We start from the raw sequence: 22,682 nt of genomic DNA on the forward strand, positions 1-22,682 counted from the left end.
AATGAACATCTCACTACTTCACAAACCACACCCAGTGAGTGTGCGAGTCAAACAGCAGCTGTTTATCACATCCTGCTAATTCCAGCATCTTCCTGCTGACTGCAATACTCAATCTCGTTGCAGGTTGACCCGTTTCGAAGGTGAAGGTTGACGTTGAGTAAACCACAGGCTGTGCTCATTGTACCTGGCGTGTACAGTCAAGGCCAAACCTTGCCATGCAAATGTTTACATTGACTGAGAGAAAAACGCCGGGTGACATTTGAAACACTACGACAGCAAACAATAATTTTATTTGTCAACGGCCACAATGTACAGGAGGCAGGGATATAAAAAAAAACAGGACGAGGATAAGGTTCAAGATACATGTTCCCGCAATAAATACACACAACTCCTTCAAATCTAAGATGTGTTCATTAATAAAGGCCTGCACAGGTGGCAAGCTCCTAGCTGGACTGATTCAAAGCAAACCACAATAACAAAAGTTGTCAATTACCACCAAGCCTGATGCTACCATAAGAAAGACAACCAACCTAGCCAATCAACATCTTATTAAAGGTACTTTGCGTTTATTATTGGGAATCAGACATTAAGGTATGGATTTGCTGTTATGCTATTTTGCTGAGGCTTCACATAGTTGCACAATATTCCCGGTGATTGTCACTTTATTGCTAGCTTTATGTAGATATCTATCTCAATTACCTAGTACCCCTGCACGTCGACCCAGTCCTGGTACCCCTTGTATATAGTCAAGTTATCATTACTCATTGTGTATCTACTATCGCTTTTATTATTTCCTGTCTTACTTTTCTATTATTTCTCTATTTTCTTCTCTCTGCCCTGTTGGGAAGGGCCTGTAAGAAAGTATTTCACTGTTGATCCACACCTTTTGTTTACGAAGCATGTGACGAATGCAATTTGATTTCATTTAGCAACCATTAGCAAGAGAAACAGTCGCTAAAGGGGAAGAAGGCTAAGCTAGCAGCCGGGTGTATCGAAGCCGACTCTACAGAATGGCACAGTAACCTTTTCCCTCTCTTGTTGTGTATGAACATGAGCCACTGGTATCCTGAACATTACATTACAGTGAGCCAGTCATATTTGACGGAAATAGCTCATTCAGCGCTCCGAGCCACATTTATCGAGACAAGCTGTTTTATATCACACAGTGCATTATGTGTATGCTGCTTTACGGGACATACATCTCCTAGCCCCAAGCCCCTGGCCCCTCCATTTAGTCTCTAATGAGCGAAGCCACCATGCTCTATCCTTGTGTGTGAGGTTCTGCGCTGTGTTAGTGAATAGGAGGGAGTGCCGGAGTGCCAGAGATGTGTCTGGTAGAATGTGGGGCCCGCCTGTCACATTGTAGTGGGTACTTTGGCGTTTAAATATTTATCTAAGGTACCTCCAGAGTCAGGCCCATCCACACATGAATTATGCAGAACATGGATCCCTTACAAGTATGAAAAATGAAGCACTTAACACTAAGCAGTGTGCAGCACTAATACACTGGAAATAAGTTTGGAGCTACATGGAACCACATATGGTCTTTATATCCATTTCCAGCAATGCTCTCACACTCCACATTATCACACTCTACCACTCCTTTTAGAAAGTTAGACAAAGGAATCAGTTTACGGCAGTTGCAAGTGTTATGTTAATTAACAAAACGGGCAAGTAAGTCGCTTTGTGCCATGTGGCACTGTGAGACAAGGAAATGTGATATTTGTTTCCGCCACCTGTCCTTGTTGTTAAGTTGTTAACTATTTATTTCTCTTTTGAACAAAGAAATAGGCCTTACCCCCAGCTACTGTCTTAAAGTGACAGTTCACTCCCAAATCAAGGTTTGTCAGATGTTTTCAGAACTCAAAATATTCACATTTTAAAATGAGTCCATGAGTCCCATGTTATCTGCTGTATCGATGCCTAACATCTCCTGGCACCCCATTTTGTCTCTAATGAGCGAGGCCACCATTTCCCAAAACATTAGAGAGAAACAGAAGTCAGGCGATGATTGATGTTCGACATGGCTCTTGGCAGTTAGCATGCTAACGCTAACAGTGACATCGGACTGAGCTCACCTCGCTAAATAGAAGAGCTATAACCGGCTTTCCACCTCAGAATCTTCCAGAACAAGGGTGGCCAAACCTCCTTCCCAAAGAGCTTCTGGGCATGCAGGATTTTGTTCCAGCCCTGCTCCAACACACCTGATTGAGCTAATCAAGGTAATCATGGGAATCAAGTAGTAGCAACAGGTGTGCTAGATCACAGACAGACTATCCAGGAAAAGGGGTTGGAGGAGGATTTTATAACCTCCTCTTATAGAGTCACCTAACTTTTGGATAACTATCCCACATAACAGCCACGACCTCACGTGTTTAACAGTGTGTGGAGAACATCTCGCTACTTCACATCGATAATCCCTGGAAAACCACCCACTTGGCATCAGGCTTGTATCCCGCACAAATGAGACATGCACTTGATAAGGGCCCTGGCAAGGCTCTGATTGTCCATGTGAGGGTTCTCTAAGCCCTAATTGGTGCTCGCAATTCAGCACAACTAGTCAAGTGTAAAGGCAATGAGGTACAGAAATGTAAAGGGGAGGAGAGAGTGAGAGTAGTAGACAGGAACAGTGTTTTCTTTGTCCGACTGTGGCATGTGTCGACGGCCATGAGAGATTTACAGTTGATTTTGAATTGAATTTCACACTATATGACATTAACCCTTCTTTTTAATGTTGCTCAGAATCAGCACCTCGTACCCACGTCATCTGGGGCCATTGTTTGATTAAGCATCTAATTCCACGAAATGAATTGCTTGATTCATTGTTGATCTCTTCAAAGAATTGCAATCCTCTCTTTTACAAATAATTAATTTATTGTACACATACAGTATGGCTCCATGGACACACAACACATGCGAGGGATTACACACTGAGGTAATCTGCTCTCAGAAGTGGTTGTGATACTGTAAAAGGATTGAAATTAACCCTTTCTTTCCGAGTATAACCATTTTGGGACCCAAAAAGAGTTTTACCTGGAACCAAATAGGGTTCTCCTATGGGGACAGCCGAAGAACCCCTTTGTAACCCTTTTATCTATAAGGCTTTGCAGTGGGAGACATCCCTGCTCAGCCTGAGAGGCGAGATGCAGTATGAGTTGTGACTCCATCTGTCCCTGTGTTCAACAACTGAATGCCTTTTATCAATCACTTCAGTGGGCCATTAGGGGCCACACAGCGGCAATAATACTAGGAGCGGCTGAGTCACCTCATCTGTGTGTGTGTGTCTGTGTATGATCGTCAGGCAGTACTGAAACTGAACAAATTAACCTGAAGGGTTAATAAAGAAATGACATAAGATGTGTTGCCTGTAATGAAAAGGGCACATCAACAAGCTGGCAGCTGGGCCTCCATTGACATATGTGACTGGGAAATCAGCGGGCACACACTCACACACAAACACACACACACACACACATCAGACGGGATCCGATAGGTGTGCTGCTGGGTCCACAGCACACAGTTTGTAAGCAACAGAAAAAGTGCCATTATATCTGTATTTGCACGTTATCTTATCGTCTGCTGGGCTGGGGAGTGGTTGCATCGTGGCATCTGAGTGAGCAGGGCTTGATGGGTAATTGATATGCTGTTGGGCTGTTTGCTCGGGGGGCCATCTATTACGGCTCTATGCCTCTCCCTGCGTGGGCTGTGATGGACTATGATGACACGTACGGGGACTCGGGATGGCGGTGAGAGGGAGGGGAAAAGTCATCTCACCATGGGGAATGATTGAGGTGTGACACTGAGGAAATGGTGTTTTCAGAGACAAGGGTAGTAGATATCATAATCAAACCCCCAGATGTTGTCCCTCACCACAGATCTAGGATCAGATTACACTAACCTTCACCATTGGGGATTAGGGGGGGAGCAGAAAATATCTGACTCAGTGTCAGACCCAGTGTCTCCTAACTACTCCTACTCCTTTTAAACATACTATGATCTGTTGTTTTGCTCAGCGAATGAAAGGGGAGAGCTCAGGAGCGATGCAGACGATGATGCCTCTGTTACTAGCTATTGTCTAAATGTAGATTTAAAAGCAGAGGGGGCGCCACAGAAACCTGAGGGAGGCTGCGCTGCATCTTCTCCAGTCAGGCAGGTCCTCTGTTTTATATAAATAGATACAGATATCTACAAGCAGTGCCTCTCTGGTGTTTTCGCCATGTTCTGGCCAACAGAAAAGAAAGAGCTTTGTGCCACCATATATATATATATATATATATATATATATATATATATTTTGTCTCCCTGTCTGACTTAACAGTGACAAAGGTAAAATTACAGCATCTATATTGGAGTCTCCATTTATCAAATATATATTTAGCAAAGTCAAGACTAGGGTGTGACATCAAATATCGTCCTGTCAAAAAATCTGTTAGTTATGCCATTTGGGTGTCTGAGAAAGAGCTTATAGCCAATGGTTATGACAAGAGGGAAAATAAATAGCTTTTGAGTAAAACAAACAAACAAACATGTTGTGCTTCTCTATGGTCAGAATATTTTAGGAGAGGATGACGGCAAAAAAACAACAACACTTACAATTACCCATCATGCCCGGTCATCACTTTGGATCGGCACCTCAGTAGCTTCTTCGCTGTGCATGCCTTGAATCTACCTAATTTAATACAGAGGCTAGCTCTGCTAATCCGCTGTTAAGCTGTCGCCTGCAAACAAATGAAAAATGTAAAGCCCGGTGCAAGCTAAAAGGTTAGTGATGTTGTGCCTGCGCTAACGCTGTTCTACTCTCCAGCGGGTCATTATATAACCTTGTCCGTATTCACTAAGTTTAATGAAAAAGAAGTCACGCTTCAAAGCATCCCACTCATTTTAACCTGGGTAGACACAGTATTAATAATTTGGTGACTGAAAAGCCATTGCCGCTCTTAAGAGCACCGTGTCCGGGGACATGTGTGGCAGAGAGACTTTCACGACTGGCAGTGGGTTTTTATTGCTGGATCTTAACAGGGGGAGGGTGGGCTAAGTACTTTTTAACAGAGCCGTTGGGCTATAGCAGGATCTTCCCAGCCTCCTCTGTAGCCTGCACTCTTTACTGCTCAGACTGCTAAATGTGATGTTTTTTTTTATGTAATTACCTTAATGTCTAATGGGAGGCAGACGAATGGGAAATCTTGGATAGTAAAGGTTTTATTCTAATCTAAAAAGGTTTCCACCTGACCTCATGAGGAAAATGTGGCCACAATCATTCTAGCCACTCCCCCCAGCTAGCTCACTTTAAGTAATAGTCTGATCCACCAATGAGGTCATGGTAGGCTCAAAAGTTGAGATCAGTTGGGATCCATCTCTGAGCATTATGGGAGATTAAAATATAAAATATGTCCGCTGTTGCTGTAGAGACAGCTGCTGTACAGAGCTTGTTACTGTGGCTAGCTACTAAAAGCACACATTGCTTTCTCAATTCTTATTGGCACAACAGAAAGCCCAGTGTGTGAGAGAGCTCGGAGAGGAGTTGGTAAGAAGGCCCCATTGTTTTGCCAAATTATTTGATTAGTGCTCTGTGATTTGAGACTGCCTTTTAACTACCTTTTCTAGAGAAGTTACGGAGGCATGATGCAACAGGGAAAATGCACATTGAGAGCTCGTCACAAAATATGGCCACTGTTTGGCAAAACGACAGTAATCATTCAGAGGTCACACTGGTTTTAAACTGATTTGATTTGGGAAAAAGTACATCATACCTTTGTGACAATATGCATTTTCAAAGCTTTGTGGAAAATAAGGAATGATGAAGCAAAATTCTCCTCATGAAATGCTTCTGTTTTGAGAATAAGCCTGAATAAGTCACGCTAAAACTCTACATTCATGACAACATAGCCCGAGACATTCTCCTCAAAATTATCTGAGAACGGAGCTTCGACTCACAATGGCAAAAACATTTGAAGCTATTGAGCCTTCGCCCCGAGTAGTGTTCTAACAGCCAGGCCATTTAAGAGTATGAATCGAGAGGTTGAAAAGCGCCTGTTCATACCTCTTTAGTGTTATAACAGCCAGACGATTTAAGAGTATGAATCGAGAGGTCGAGAAGCGCCTGTTAATACCTCTTTCCCACAGTAGACATCCGGTACAGGACCGCTCAGTTTCAACAATTATACTGAGTGACATTTTCAATTTAATATGCATAAAAGGGCACATTTCCGATTCTTTCACTTGGTGGGAGTGAAGGGCTGAGGGAAAGGGAAGGACTATAATTAATCCTATCACTTTGGATGGCAGTCTGACAAATACCCGCTCCCGTTTGGATGTACAGGGGAAGAAAGGGAGCATTTAAAGACGCCATTAACCTCATTTGATGTCTTAAAGCCACGCTGTATCAGTTCGGAAATATTGATGAATGATCGTACCCTCGCCAAGTCAAACAAAATGGAAACTGTTGCCATCAAGGATTGGCCCAGGAGAAAGAGGAGTGGAAGTGGTGTAATGGCGGCAAGAGGGTGGTGGTGTTTGATCGTGGCAGGAATCACTTTTTCTATTCTGCAAAGGAACTGGTGAAAGCATCAGTATTCATACAACAGACTACTCTTGGATATCGGATCATCGAAATAGGGATAAGAGACAGGAGTTAAACCTGACCACATGAACAAACGGGTAAAAACTCTGGGCCCTAGTTAGAGACGAGACATGTCTCTGGTCACGTTATATGGACAGGAATAACTCCAATATACAGGCTAGAGGGGATACTTTAGTTGTGCTATGAAAATGAGTGAGCATTTGAATGAGTGCTCGCCTCTCTCTGGACTAATTAGCGTTTTGGACCAATGTCTATGATGAAAATGATGATCCTACTTTATAAATCCCTTTCCTACAAGAGAAAAGAGGGGTCGGCTAACACACACCGCCACACACTCACATGCACACGCACACGCACACACACACACACACACACACTCACACACTCACACACACACACACACACACACACACACACACACACACACACACACACTGCACATGCACACGCACACACACACACACACACACACACACACACACACACACACACACACACACACACACACACACACACACACACACACACACACACACACACACACACACACACACACACACACACACACACACACACACTCCTCTGCAAAATAAACATAACGCAACTCGCATGGCATTCCTAACTGTCAAGCATTTTTGAGCCGCACAAACCAGCTTTACATCTGCACACTTGTGATAAAAACTGCCTTTTCGTTGCTGGTGGAGAAACACCATGTGTACTCACAAAGGGCCAGGCGAGAGGGAGGAAGCAAGGCTTAATTAGAAATGTTTACTGATTTGCATTGCATTCTCATCGGTAATCTCGCCTTAAATGGAACTGGAATTCTTATTGCAATTAGTGATTACTTGAAAAGGGATATGTCCCCCGAATTATTGTTAATTACTGGATAAGGAAAAGTACACGAATTCACTGTGGATGTTTAACACTGTACTGTTCGGGGCGTTGCGACGCTCTTCTGTCAATATCTCCGTGCTTGTCACATAATAAAGTTCATAATACGAGCCGCGCTACTGCTACTGTATATGTGATCTGATCACAAAAACACTACACGCGAAATGTATTCATTAACAAATTTAACAACTTAATAACATTATTATAAACACAATAACTGTGTTATATCTTAGGAGATGATAGGTGAAAGTCCAAAGCAATAAGAGATAACCGACCAGCACTCATCCCTCCTCCCCTTCAACCCCCATTCAAATGATATGGAACTATCCTCAGTGTTAGTTCGACTGCATTACTCATGCTCTGTGGCACTGCTCTGTGAGGTCTGAGCTCTGGGGCTCTGGGGACAGTGGCATTCTGTACAAAAAAAGAGAACTGCTTTAGAAAGAATAGATAATGGTCTCTCGTCTCCCATACGGCAGTACACTGCACGACTCTGTTCTACGTGCCTCCCCTTCTCCACACACAGAACTACACTCAGAAACACTCACACATTTTTACACTATCCCAAGTAGCGGGTGGAGAGAAGGTGCGAGGATATTCCGGCATGTGGGAGAGAGAGGGAGGCTGAGCACTGCCGAATGGGAGGGAAGAGAAGAGTGGATGGCATGAAAAGTTCATGTTTTCTTTGCCTTCTCCACCTTCCAGAAGGAAGAGTGGAAAAGATAGTCACATTTGCTTAATGGACACTTCCAGGGACAATCTATTCAATGATACTTTACCACTTAGTAATCTTAATGGAAAACAGCAGTGTGGCTTAAGGCTAAAATGGTCATTGTAGAATAAAAATGTTTTCTTATAACCTGAAGGAATAAGTCCTTTTTATCCAATAAGCCGCATACTGTAGATGGGAGGGAATTAATACAAGTTTCCTATACTTCAGTCTTTGAAGGATAAATACAAGGCTCCAAGTTGTACTATGTATCCCAATGCCCAGGTACTGTACTGAATCGATAACAGTTATTGTGCTCCACCGCCTGTTCCTCAGAGTTTCAGAGGTTGTTTGAAATACACGACCAGAAGTGTCTTGATGTGGAGAGACTGCAGAACAAACCATCCTCCTGCCAGACGTGTCTACCCGTTAAGAGATACACACACACCACCAACCGCTGCCTTCCGCCACCGTGTCCCACGAGACACATTAGTAAGGTGGGGGGGGATCCAGTTTGTCACTTAATAAAAATGGCCTAGGAAAACAGATGGTTTTGTTCAAACGGCCCCCCCGGTGCTCAAAGCGAACCCGGATCGCTACAGCGGTGGCCAACGGCACACATGAAAAGAAACGTCCCTTTGTAGTGGAAACCAGACAGAAGGAGGTGAATGAATATTGAAATGTGCCCCGTGTCGGCATGAGGCCAAGTGTCATGAAAAGCGATTGAGGTGGAAACATTAGCCCTCCTGTTGGAATTCGGAACATCTGGGCTCGGCTTGTTGAATGGGGAAGCAGCAAGAGTATCACGCAGAAGACATCGCTTTCCTCAGACTTTCAGTTTTCATACCAATTCATTTATTATTCATGCATTGGTGTATAAATAGCGAAATTGCAGGATGGTTGGTTGACAAATAAGGGGTCTGAAAGTTTGGTTGCCAAGAAGTATGACATTTGCCTTTATTTGTTTTGTCTTTCTTACAATGGGTGGAAATAAGAGTGTGCAGAGAGAAGTTATTCTAATTGTGCTGCAGCCTTGCTCTGCTTGGTAGACGGCACAGTGTATTTGTGAAAGTTAATTATCTGATAGGATAGGCAGTGGCAGCCCACTAACGCAAAAAATGTATTAGTTCATTCTGTTATCCGCTGTGCAATGGAACAATTCATTAAATGGACCACAACCACAAACTGGACCACGGTTATCACGCGAGGGCAGTGAGGACTTGAGAATAGATGATGAAACGATAACATATATTTTACTATTCCAGTGTAATGGTAAGGATGAACTGTCTAGTTCAAACTAAAATAACCATACCCAATCAAAAAGTGTTTCAAATGCATGTGGTGGTAGCCTAGAGGTTAAGCGTGTTGAGCTAGTAACCGAAAGGTAGCATGTTCAAATCCCTGAGCTGACTAGGTGAAAAATCTGTCAATGTGCCCTTGAGTAAGGCACTTAACCCTATTTGCTCTGGATAAGAGCATCTGCTAAATGACTAACCATATGGAAACCTTTTGATTACATTACCAGTTGGCCATAAAATATAGATATAATGAACCACTGGAGGCTGAAGAAATTCAGCTTGGCCCCTAAGACCCTCACAACCTTTTACAGATGCCCAATTGAATGCATCCTGTTGGGCTGTGTCACGGCATGGTATGGCAACTGCACCGCCCGCACCGCAGGGCTCTCCAGAGGGTGGTGCGATCTGCCCAACGCATCACCGGGGGCACACTGCCTGCCCTCCAGGACACCTACTGCACTCGATGTCACGGGAAAGCCAAAAGGAACATCAAGAACATCAACCACCCGAACCACGGCCTGTTCACCTCACTACCATCCAGAAGGCTAGGTCAGTACAGATGCATCAAAGACTGAAAAACACCTTCTATCTCAAGGCCATCAGACTGTTAAATAGCCATCTCTAGCTGGCTATCCCCGGATAATCAACCCTGCACCTTAGAGGCAGCTGCCCTCTATACATAGACATGGAATCACTGGTCACTTTAATAATGGAATACGAGTCACTTTAATAACGTTTACATACTGCTTTACTCATTTCATATGTATATACTGTATTCTATTCTACTGTATTTTAGTCAATGCCACTCCGATATTGCTCGTCCTAATATTTATATTTTTCTTAATTACATGCTTTTACATTTAGATCTGTGTGTCCAGTGCCTTGTAAAACTATTCATCCCCCTTGGCGTTTTTCCTATTTTGTTGCATTACAACCTGTAATTTAAATGGATTTTTATTTGGATTCCATGTAAAGGACGTACACAAAATAGTCCAAGTTGGTGAAGTGAAATGAAAAAAATAACTTGTTTAAAGAAATTTAAAAAAAAAAAAAAAAACGGAAAAGTGATGCGTGCATATGTATTCACCCCCTTTGCTATGAAGCCCCTAAATTGTTTTTTTAATTTTTTTTTTAAATTTTTTAAAATTAATTTCACCTTTATTTAACCAGGTAGGCTAGTTGAGAACAAGTTCTCATTTGCAACTGCGACCTGGCCAAGATAAAGCATAGCAGTGTGAACAGACAACACAGAGTTACACATGGAGTAAACAATTAACAAGTCAATAACACAGTAGAAAAAAAGGGGAGTCTATATACAATGTGTGCAAAAGGCATGAGGAGGTAGGCGAATAATACAATTTTGCAGATTAACACTGGAGTGATAAATGATCAGATGGTCATGTACAGGTAGAGATATTGGTGTGCAAAAGAGCAGAAAAGTAAATAAATAAAAACTGTGGGGATGAGGTAGGTGAAAATGGGTGGGCTATTTACCAATAGATTATGTACAGCTGCAGCTATCGGTTAGCTGCTCAGATAGCTGATGTTTGAAGTTGGTGAGGGAGATAAAAGTCTCCAACTTCAGCGATTAATGCAATTCGTTCCAGTCACAGGCAGCAGAGTACTGGAAAGAAAGGCGGCGAACGAGGTGTTGGCTTTAGGGATGATCAGTGAGATACACCTGCTGGAGGGCGTGCTACGGATGGGTGTTGCCATCGTGACCAGTGAACTGAGATAAGGCGGAGCTTTACCGAGCATGGCCTTGTAGATGACCTGGAGCCAGTGGGTCTGGCGACGAATATGTAGCGAGGGCCAGCCGACTAGAGCATACAAGTCGCAGTGGTGGGTAGTATAAGGTGCTTTAGTGACAAAACGGATAGCACTGTGATAAACTGCATCCAGTTTGCTGAGTAGAGTGTTGGAAGCGATTTTGTAGATGACATTGCCGAAGTCGAGGATCGGTAGGATATTCAGTTTTACTAGGGTAAGCTTGGCAGCGTGAGTGAAGGAGGCTTTGTTGCGGAATAGAAAGCCGACTCTTGATTTGATTTTCGATTGGAGATGTTTGATATGGGTCTGGAAGGAGAGTTTGCAGTCTAGCCAGACACCTAGGTACTTATAGGTGTCCACATATTCAAGGTCGGAACCATCCAGTGTGGTGATGCTAGTCGGGCAAATAAGATATTTTGCAACCAATTACCTTAAGAAGTCACATAATTAGTTAAATAAAGTCCCCCTGTGTGCAGTCTAAGTGTCACATGATCTGTCACACGATCTCACTATAAATACACATGTTCTGAAAGTCCCCAGAGTCTGCAACACCACTAAGCAAGGCGCAACACCAAGCAAGCGGCACCATGAACACCAAGGAGCTCTCCAAACAGGTCAGGGACAAAGTTGTGGAGAAGTACAGATCAGGGTTGGGTTATAAAAAATATCCGAAACTTTGAACATCCCACGGAGCACCATTAAATCCATTATTGAAAAATTGAAATATGACACCACAATAAACCTGTCAAAGAGGGCCACCCACCAAAACTCACAGACCAAGCAGGGAGGGAATTAATCAGAGAGACAACAAAGAGACCAAAGATAACCCTGAAGGGGCTGCAAAGCTCCACAGCGGAGATTGGAGTATCTGTCCATAGGACCACTTTAAGCCGTACACTCCACAGAGCTGGGCATTACAGAAGAGTGGCCAGAAAAAAAGCCATTGCTTAAAGTGCTCGCCAAAAGGCATGTGGGAGACTCCCCACACATATGGAAGAAGGTACTCTGGTCAGATGAGACTACAATTGAGCTTTTTGGCCATCAAGATAAATGCCTTGTCTGGCGCAAACCCAACACCTCTCATCCCCCGAGAACACCATCCCCACAGTGAAGCATGGTGGTGGCAGCATCATGCGGTGGGGTTGTTTTTCATCGTCAGGAACTGGGAAACTGGTCAGAATTGAATGATGGATGGCGCTAAATACAGTTTTTTTGTCTTAAAAAAAATATTTTGCATCTTCAAAGTGGAAGGCATGTTGTGTAAATCAAATGATACAAACCCCCAGAAAAAAAAATTGTTCAATTCCAGGTTGTAAGGTAACAAAATAGGAAAAATGTCAAGGGGGGTGAAGCCACTGTATTGTTGTGAATTGTGAGATACTACTGCACTGTTGGAGCTAGGAACACAAGCATTTTGCTACAACCGCAATATCATCTGCTAAATATATGTATGTGACCAATCCAACTTGATTTGACATACTGCCAAATTCTCTAAAATGACGTTGTAGGCGGCTTATGGTAGAGAAATTAAAATTGAATTCTCTGGCAAAAGCTCTGGTGGACATTCCTCAGTCTGCATGCCAATTGCACACTCCCTCAAAACTTGAGACATCTGTGCCATTGTGTTGTGTGACAAAACTGCACATTTTAGAGTGGACTTTTATTGTCCCCAGCACAAGGGGCACCTGTGTAGTGATCATTTCATTTAATAAGCTTCTTGATATGCCACACCTGTGAGGTGGATGGATTATCTTGGCAAATGAGAAATGCTCACTTACAGGGTTGTAAACAAATGATATATTCCAAAATGACACAGAGCAGAGAAAAATCATATGTTGGTAGGTCTCCAACGCTCTGATTGTAATCCATATAGCCAAAAGCTCATTTATATTACAATATCTTTGCCTGAAATCAAACAAATAGCAGAAGGATGGTCAACAACAAAACAAGACTCCAATAAAGCTGGTTATACTACACACACTATCGCTAGAAATGCATGAACTTTCATGTAATTGTCTTTTCCTCCGACCGCCGAGTGGAAAAGTCTGCCTCATATTTGCTTCCATAGAAGCACAGATGGATTATGTCGAGAATCCTTCCAGGGCATTCGACAGTGTACATAAACAGACAAAAATGTTATGGCCAACTGGTGCCAAGCCATTTCCGATGGACGCCAGTTGTCAAGCCGTAACAAATGTCACATTCCATACACACTGTGTTTTCTCAGGCTCTTGCAGAAGACTAGCACATACTGTACCATGCGGTGTACTAGCCATCTCTAACCACTTCTCTAGAGAGTACACAAGGAAGAAGACTATATTAGTATTAGAAATTCTGCAAAGGGGAATACAGAACTGGATGGGGGGGGGGGGGGTTGATGATGCATGATGTCCGTTGTTGAGGGTGGGGTGATAATGCATAATTCTATAATTCTGTGGGAGGCTGTCATAGAACCCACTGTTTTCCTTGGTCAACCAAGTGTATCATACATTATCATGAATCCCTGCAAGGCATGTCTGTCAGTTTATCTGTCTTATCTCGTAAGTGCGATCCCCCGTCACAGTGGGTCAGCATCACAACAAGAGCAGTCAAGCCATGCTCAGATGTGTACAAATTCATCAATCTCCATGGCACTTTCGTTATTTGTTTATGAATTATTTTAATGGAGAATGAAGATGAAATAATATAGATAAACTGACAGACATGCCTTGCAAGGATTCATGATCATGTATGATGCACTGTGCAGAATATACACAATCAGTGGTGGGAAAAGTACCCAATTGTCATACTTCAGTAAAAGTAAAGATACCTTAATAGAAAATGACTCAAGTAAAAGTGAAAGCCACCCAGTAAAATACCACTTGGGTAAAAGTCTAAAAGTATTTGGTTTTAAATATGCTTAAGTATCAAAAGTAAATATAACTACTAAAATATACTTAAGTATCAATCATTTCACATTCCTTATATTAAACAATCCAGACAGCACCAAAAAAAAGAGGTTTATTTATAGATAGCCAGGGGCACTCTCCAACACTCAGACATCATTTACACATTGTCACGGTCGTCCTCCTCTTCATCTGAAGAGGAGAGGCGAGAAGGATCGGAGGACCAAAATGCAACGTGGTAGGTGTTAATCATGAATTTTAATAAAGAAAACACTGAACACTGAAACACTATACAAAAACAATAAACGAAATAACAACCGTGAAGCTAATGAGAACTGTGCTGAAACAAGCAATCAACATAGACAATCACCCACAAACAAACAGTGAAACCCAGGCTACCTAAGTATGATTCTCAATCAGAGACAACTAATGACACCTGCCTCTGATTGAGAACCATACTAGGCCGAAACATAGAAATCCCAAAATCATAGAAAAACCAACATAGACTGCCCACCCCAACTCACGCCCTGACCATACTAAATAATGACAAAAACAACATAAATAAAAGGTCAGAACGTGACACACATGCAGTATTTGTGTTTAGCGAGTCCGCAGATCAGAGGCAGTAGGGATGACCAGGGATGTTCTCTATATAAATGTGTGAATTGGACCATTTTCCTGTCCTGCTAAGCATTCAAAATGTAAGTTTTTTTTATATAGAATACAAAAGTACATATTTTCTTTAGGAATGTAGTGGAGTAAAAGTAAACGTTGTCAAACATATAAATAGTATAGTAAAGTACAGATACCCCAAATACTACTTAAGTAGTACTTTAAAATATGTTTTACTTAAGTACTTTACACCACTGTACACCATACGTGTATGCCAACAGAAAAGAGTGACCACTATGGAAAATCGGAAATGTACTCCATATGCAAGCTTTACACAAAGCTAATGACAGCCTCAAGGAGGCCAGACAGTAAGACTGATACATCCCCAGGCAATTGGTCCTGTTATTTTTATCCTTAATCAGGAGAGACACTGACCTTTGATGGCCGTTTAATAAAAAAGAAGCAAATTAATACACTAATGTGACTGTCTGTATTGATTCATGGCAAAACGCTCCAGCGTTTATATCATTATGCTAATAAGATGCAGGAAATTGTCCCGCTTCCTTAACTTCCTTTGATTTCATCAAAACACTCGACCCCAAACGAGTAGGTCAGTGGTTTTGAGATGATCATTGATTGTGTTGGAGTTAACATCAAATTAATATTTTAACGGTGGAAGTGTAATCTCCCTGATGCCAATATAAATAGAATTTACAGTGGAGATACCACAGCTATCTATATATGTGATGGCTTGTTATATTGCATACAACACATTTATTTTGTACTTACATACTTACACATGTCAGACAGAGGGTGTGTTATAATGACGAATACATTGTTTTTTGTTGGCTGTGCTCCATTTGAAATGTATCTACGTTTCCAGATGAGTCAACTACAAAACCACACTCATTGTACACCATAACAACGTGGCGAGCCGCTTTGAAGCCTAATTGTGCACCAAAAATGTACCCAGTTGATTTTGTGTGCGTTTCTATAGCTGTTACTTAGTCTTTAAAAAGACCCACAAATGACAAACAAATGAAAGTGGGCGGTAGAGAGTGATGGAATGGGATGTGAGCGGGGCAATGTCACCGCAAACTGCAAAAACAAGAACCCTCTGGGGGATCTCATTAAAATAATACAGAGAATGAATAACTTCAGATCACTTTAAAGATTCGACTTTTTGATTGTGTGTTTGTGTGCTGGCCTAACCGATGGAGTGTGAGACAGAGGTAGAAAGAGTGTGTGTGGGTCTGAGTGTGTGTGTTTTGTTGCTAAAGAGTGTGTGTAGGTCTGAGTGTGTGTGTGTGTTTTGTTGCTAAAGTGTGTGTAGGTCTGAGTGTGTGTGTTTTGTTGTTAGAGTGTGTGTGGGTCTGAGTGTGTGTGTGTGTGTGTGTGTGTGTGTGTGTGTGTGTGTGTGTGTGTGTGTGTGTGTGTGTGTGTGTGTGTGTGTGTGTGTGTGTGTGTGTGTGTGTGTGTGCGTGTGTGTGTGTGTGTGTGTGTGTGTGTGTGTGTGTGTGTGTGTGTGTGTGTGTGTTTTGTTGCTAAAGAGTGTGTAGGTCTGAGTGTGTGTGTTTTGCTGTTAGAGTTTGTGTGTGGGTCTGAGTGTGTGTGTTTTGTTGTTAGAGAGTGTGTGTAGGGCTGAGTGTGTGTGTTTTGTTGTTAGAGAGTGTGTGTAGGTCTGAGTGGGTGTGTTTTGTTTTGTTGTTAGAGAGTGCGTGGAGGTCTGATTGTGTGTGTTTTGTTGTTAGAGAGTGTGTGGAGGTCTGATTGTGTGGGTTTTGTTGTTAGAGAGTGTGTGGAGGTCTGAGTGTGTGTGTTTTGTTGCTAGCACCATGTTACCACTCAATTTGCCAGCTATCATCAAATGGTTACGTATGTGGGATCCCCTCTGTTTTCACTGTGCGTGTGTGTGTGTGTGTGTGTGTGTGTGTGTGTGTGTGTGTGTGTGTGTGTGCCTGTGTATTTGCCAATCCCCTTAGTGACCGACTGTGCCTGTTTTGCGTGGTTTGCAGAGCTTCCAAACAAAATGTAAAAAAGTTCCATCCATTTACAATCTTCAGTATCTCTTGTAGTCCAATCAGAATGAAGAATGCAGTGCAGGTTATTGTCAGTAAAATGTTACTTCATACAGTATGTTGGTGCTCAACCCAGCGTGCCCGCAAGGGGAAAAAATGGTAGATATACAGTATATATACAGTTTAACAAACACAGAGAGAGGGGATACACAGCTAAAACTGAACTGGAAATATTGAAGATATGACTTTGGAATAGCTTGCTTCGCTCTCAACCACACTAAAGAACTGTCAAAATAAAGCAAGCCAAGACGCAGCAGATATGATGATTGGGGAACACTGGTTTGAGCAAGAGAACAATGGCTATCACAGCATTGGATGATATGTACCCAAATGGCAGAAAACAAGAGGGTGTCCGATATTTCCAGCACCTCCAAAGGCTTGTTTTAAGGCCATTGGGTAACTGCACAGAGACGAAATCTAGAAGACCACAGGAAAGGACCTCATGTTTACCTCAGAGGCTTACCATAACAGTACAGTTATTATTGACTGGGTTTGTATCAGAGTTTTAACTGGAAGTTGTATTAACATTCCCAGGTGGTTCCCTGTTTTAGCAACGGTTGGGTTTTCAGGTTTCTTAGTAAACCCTCCAACTATCGTCTTTATTCTAGACGGGGAGTGGTGAAAACACAAAGCAGAGAAAGAGATAGAGACACAACAACCCACACAACTCAATGAAAAGCCAATGCTATTTAATGAAATGCCATGAGGTATCCTGATGCCCTCTAAAGCTTGGCAGGCCCTGTCTTCACTTTACACTAACAGGCAGAAAGGTTAAATACTCACATTGAGTCAGCATTACTGTTTGTTAGGTTCATGAATATTCTAGGGAAAGCCAGTTCACTTAGCGTGTCAAGTGAGTTGTAAAGCATGTGTTTTATCTCTACCTTAAAGTGGTTGGATTCATTGCCACACCGAACTGAAGCCACAACATCAATCAGCGTGTTCTTACAGTAGCAAGATCGAATAGTTAGCTGTTTTAATAACAGCAAGGGGTGCCTTTTTTAGCAAGTCAGGCATAATTACCTTCCTTCTTCACCATTTCGTAGGAATTGTAACATTACCCATAACCTCTAACAACCACTGTGGACTCCACCATTGCCAATTGAAAAGTGTCCAACAATGCTTCTAAAATTTGGTTCAATGCACAAGGGCCTTGTCCATGAGGAGATGCGCAATTAGAGAAAAACAAACCTTTAAGAGGAAAGGAAAATGTCTGCCCAATGCGTGTGTTGGAGGGGTCGGTGGAGATGCCATCATGGCACAAACTGCCACCCAGTGGCACTGGGAAGTGGGCATCACCCCCATTATGGCACCTCATTAAATCACACATGGGCACGGTTGGCGTCGATGACCCAATGTGAAACTAGTCATGGGCACCAATGGTTTGTGCAGATTTACTCAACCATGTTGAATTACTACTGGTCTATTTGGGATAGTGTTCTGGTACATAGAAATAAGACAAATCTAGTTCAATTATAGTGTAGGGGTCGCTTTACCTGGCTATCAGCTCAATGTGAGAGAGACTTCAAAATGGCTACCATAATACCAGTGAAACAAGTGTTTGGTGTGACAACTGGTAATATCATGCAGGTAATTTGTCATGTCAACATTTCCATGATACAGGTATGTTGGCAGTATGACGAGGTGGGGTTCTGGGTGGCCATTTTGTTTTTTTTAGCAGCACATGGGGAGTCTTTCAAGAATCATTCTACCTGTGCCATGACATTGTCAGAATCCATATAGATTCTTCTTTGCAGAAGGGGGGTGGGTTGGAACTCGTCCCCAAAAAACAATTTCCCTCCCTGGCCCTTCCGGACTGAATTTGTCACAAGGAGATGAGTTCAGAAGAAATTGGCTTCCCTTTCGTGCCCATCCTCATTTTTTTTTTGTCTGGATCCTTTGCCGCTTTCCCTGTTTGTCTATAGCCTACAGTCCTCCCTGCTAGGCCGGTGCCATTCATCACGTTGCCATCTCGACAGTGCCTGCCCCCTTCTTCGCTAGAAGCCATTAGAGCATCTCTGCATCGTGGCGGCCAGATTGCATTTCGGCCGCGCTCCGACATTTATCATCTTTTGTCCCTAACTTTTTATCTTCACCTGTCCTGTGTGAAGCAGTCCCTATCAGCTGCTGGCCTATGTAATGAAACACTGGAAGGTAAGCTGGAGTAAATAACCTAATTAGACTAGTAGCAAACGGGGACAAAAGAGGGAGAATATACACAAACGAATGGCGATGGGTCCTTGAATACCAGGGGAGGGACACGCTCACAGATGGGCCGTGGAGGAAGTTGAGGTGGTGGCGTGGCTCTATGCCCACTCCGCCTCCTCCCAATCCCTGTATTTATAGAAGGCCCTTGTTCAGGTTCTTGAAAATGTTTCTCTTTGGTTGATTTTAATGATGTAACAAAAGTACCACGAGTTCATCTTTTTCTTCATAGGAAAACAACAAGGGCCAAAGGATTCTGGCCCAGTGTTTCAAGTAAAAAAATCTGCCACTCCGACAACAGTTGGAGGGCCTAGTTATGACTAATGGGAAGGACAAGCCATCTCTCTCTCTCTCTCTCTCTCTCTCCCTATCTCCCCCTTCCCCTCTTTCCCTCTCTCCCACTCTTCCTCCCCCCCTCTCTCCCTAGCGTCATAATTATCGCCGCTGTTGCGCTAAACAATATTGAGTTGATGCAGTGAAAATGTCAGGACAGTATTAGCGGACGATTATTAATCCACATCAAGCTGGGAAAGAACAATTTAATTATCACCAAATAGATATTCACGGATCGGGTGCAGACGTAGTGCACTGGCCGCTGGATGGGATTCGCTTTGTAAATCGTAGCATGCAAAAAAGGTCAGATGATGTAACAGACATCTGTCTATTGTAGTCTGGCGTGTGTTGCTTCGTACTACAGTGACTGAAAATCGTTAGCAGCTCTAGAGTAGCCTGGCACGGCAACCTTCTAAAAGACCACGATGAAGCAAGAGGGGAAGTATTGCTGAAGCCTTGTTTTCTACTGTTATTGTTGGTGGGGTTTTTAACGCCTCGGTCACACCGACAGCGTCATTGAGCAAAATGGTACGCAGCATCATCTGGATATGTGTGCAACAAAAGTTCAACATTCACCTTCGGCTACCATTTCTGTCAAGCCATCTATGCATACAGTGTGATGCACATGTTGGATAAATCCAATGTACGCACCACACAGAACGCACTGCAACTGCCTCTGCAACGCAATGCTGCAAGGCAAACGCAGCATTCCATTGGAAATGAATGTGCTTCTGGTTTACCAAAATGCAATGACGCTGTCAGTGTGATCAAGGTGTAAGATGTCGTGTAGTGTCTAAGCGGCACTGTCTTCGCCTGCCTCTGATTTCTGCTTGCGGTCTGTCTGGGTCACCTGTATCATTTCTGTCTAACGGGAAGTTCTTCTGAACCTCTTACTGAGGCAGACCTTAATTACCGTTAATGTGGCTCTTTTGGCTTACTGTACGTCTATATCTACCATAAGCTAATGCTAGCTACATTCCAAAATTCTCAATAAACCGATGCTTTTTCGCAATGGCCATACAAACCAAGACGGATTGAATTCTTGAGACAAATACAAACAATGACATGAATTGTCTAGCCCCTGGTTCAAGATTTTCTTATCATAGAATCAAAGACAGAGGCATCCTTTTCTCTTAAGCCCATCTCAAGTACTGTTGGCAGTGTCTTTTTGTGAATGACCAAAAAATTCAATGAATACAGAGCAAATTCCCTTGTAGATTTCAAAGACGCCACACAATGAGCGCGTCAAAACAAAGCTGCCGGCATCTACAAGGCGGCCAGCCCCTTTAAAGATGAATATATCCTTCAGTGCTTCTATTTAGCTTTTTTTATTTGCTATTTATTGTCTTTGAGATGCCTTCATGATTCTCAGAAGCTGAACACTATATCTTCTTCTGGTAGAAATACCCAGAGGATTTGACGACTGACAGGTTGTCTTGGCCTAGTTTTTCCCCCTCCCTCTCACTTTTCGACGGGATCAGAGTATTATTCTCTATTCCGGAGTTCACTATCACATGCCTGTAATTCCACAAAGCCGTTAGAGGGCTGTGCAACAGCACCAAATGCCACAACGCACACTGTGATGCTTTTTTCGAATGCAGCTTAAACACAGACACACACACACACAGTGAGGAACCGCCCACAATTACATGGTGCAGTAAGATCTCTGGGGATCTCTGTCCCTTGACACTCAGGTTCACCAACTCTGTTGTGATAACTGTTCATCTAACATAGTTATGTTTCAATTTGTTATACCCTGCCAATTGCAGATGCTATTTTCTCTAATTCCATAATAGGGAAGGATATACCAGCTCTGGTGATTTTAGTGTTGTGATTGGCTTATACCATCAACCAGTAAGATTATAATATGCATCACCACTTAGCACCAAGCAGATCCTTTCCTTTATCTATCCCCATTTATACAATGAAGCCATAAATGGTGTTTGTTTGGAACAGTAAAATGTTACTCAAATGGCCTAACAATGATGTATGGGCCCCTCAATATCCTACATTTGTTGTTCAGCTTGTGTCCCCCAGTATCCCTCTGTTGCATTTGGTTAGTCAGCTACACATGCAAGTTGCAACAGGTGTCATTAATTAAAAAAAAAGGTATAGTAATCAACAGATATTTGAGATGAAACAGAAGATTAATATGCAATTTACATGCAATTCAGAGGTTTCGTAATATTCTTAATCTGTTTCTCTTCAAAACTCATTTCCAAACTTTTGGGACCCGTGAGATTAGGTTGGCATGGTTATTGTTGGTATACTTTATTAACGTTGAGAACCTGTCATGACCAAATTATGCTCTAGTTAATCAATGGATTAAACTAATACTCCTTGTTATTACTTTCCATGCAAATTCTTCCTTCCCCTCAGCAAACATAATTTTACATTGCCAGAAATCATAGGCCCCAGGGCTTTTTGTTGTTGTTTCCCCCTGTTACTAATCAGTTACACAGTCAAGGCAAGCCCCCTCCCAGTTACCCACGTGGTACCCCCTACCTCCTCACCCCACCTGACGATTAGCAGAGTGGCAACAGGTAGGCAGGCTGTCTACACTCACTGAGAGTGGGCTACTGGATCCTCCTGTGGTTGGCGGTTGCAATAACAAATTAACTAAACTTTTTAACAAAAGTGGTTTATTTAACAGAAACTCAGAATTGATGTTTGCAAAAATACAGTGCTGCTTGAAAGTATGTGAACACTACAGGGCTGGTCTTTATTTTGCTATAAAATATTAAAATAAACATATAAAATCCTTATCTAAACCCCAATTCGTAAAAGACATTCCAAGTAAATGACAGCAACCGCCAAGACATGATATATGTTCAATGTTTATTTAACAAAAGTGGTTTATTTAACAGAAACAGAGAATTGATGTGTGCAAAAATATGTGCACTCCTTCAGTCAATGGCACCTCCATTTGCAGCGATAACTTGGAGTAAACGTCTCCGATAGCCAGTAATCAGTCTCTGATATCTGTTTTGAGGGATTTTTGCCCACTCTTCCTTACAGTGGCTTGCGAAAGTATTCACCCCCTTCATTTTTCCTATTTTGTTGATTTCTGGGGGGGGTTGTATCATTTGATTTGCACAGCATGCCTACTACCACTTTGAAGATGCAAAATATTTTTATTGTGATTAAAAAAAACAGAAAACTTGAGCGTGCATAACTATTCACCCCCCAAAAGTCAATACTTTGTAGAGCCACCTTTTGCAACAAGTACAGCTGCAAGTCTCTTGGGGTATGTCTCTATAAGCTTGGCACATCTACCCACTGTGATTTTTGCCCATTCTTCAAGGCAAAACTGGTCCAGCT

The 22,682-nt window shown here is 42.5% G+C and overlaps 1 protein-coding gene across 14 annotated transcripts in view; it reads right to left on the reverse strand.

Moving 5' to 3' along the window:
• The window catches only part of LOC118391984 (receptor-type tyrosine-protein phosphatase delta-like), a 377,633-nt gene that overhangs the window by 118,322 nt on the left and 236,629 nt on the right, over nt 1-22,682 (reverse strand). The window lies entirely within an intron of this gene.

Source organism: Oncorhynchus keta, chromosome 13, assembly GCF_023373465.1.
Source record: "Oncorhynchus keta strain PuntledgeMale-10-30-2019 chromosome 13, Oket_V2, whole genome shotgun sequence".
Classification (NCBI taxonomy): domain Eukaryota; kingdom Metazoa; phylum Chordata; class Actinopteri; order Salmoniformes; family Salmonidae; genus Oncorhynchus; species Oncorhynchus keta.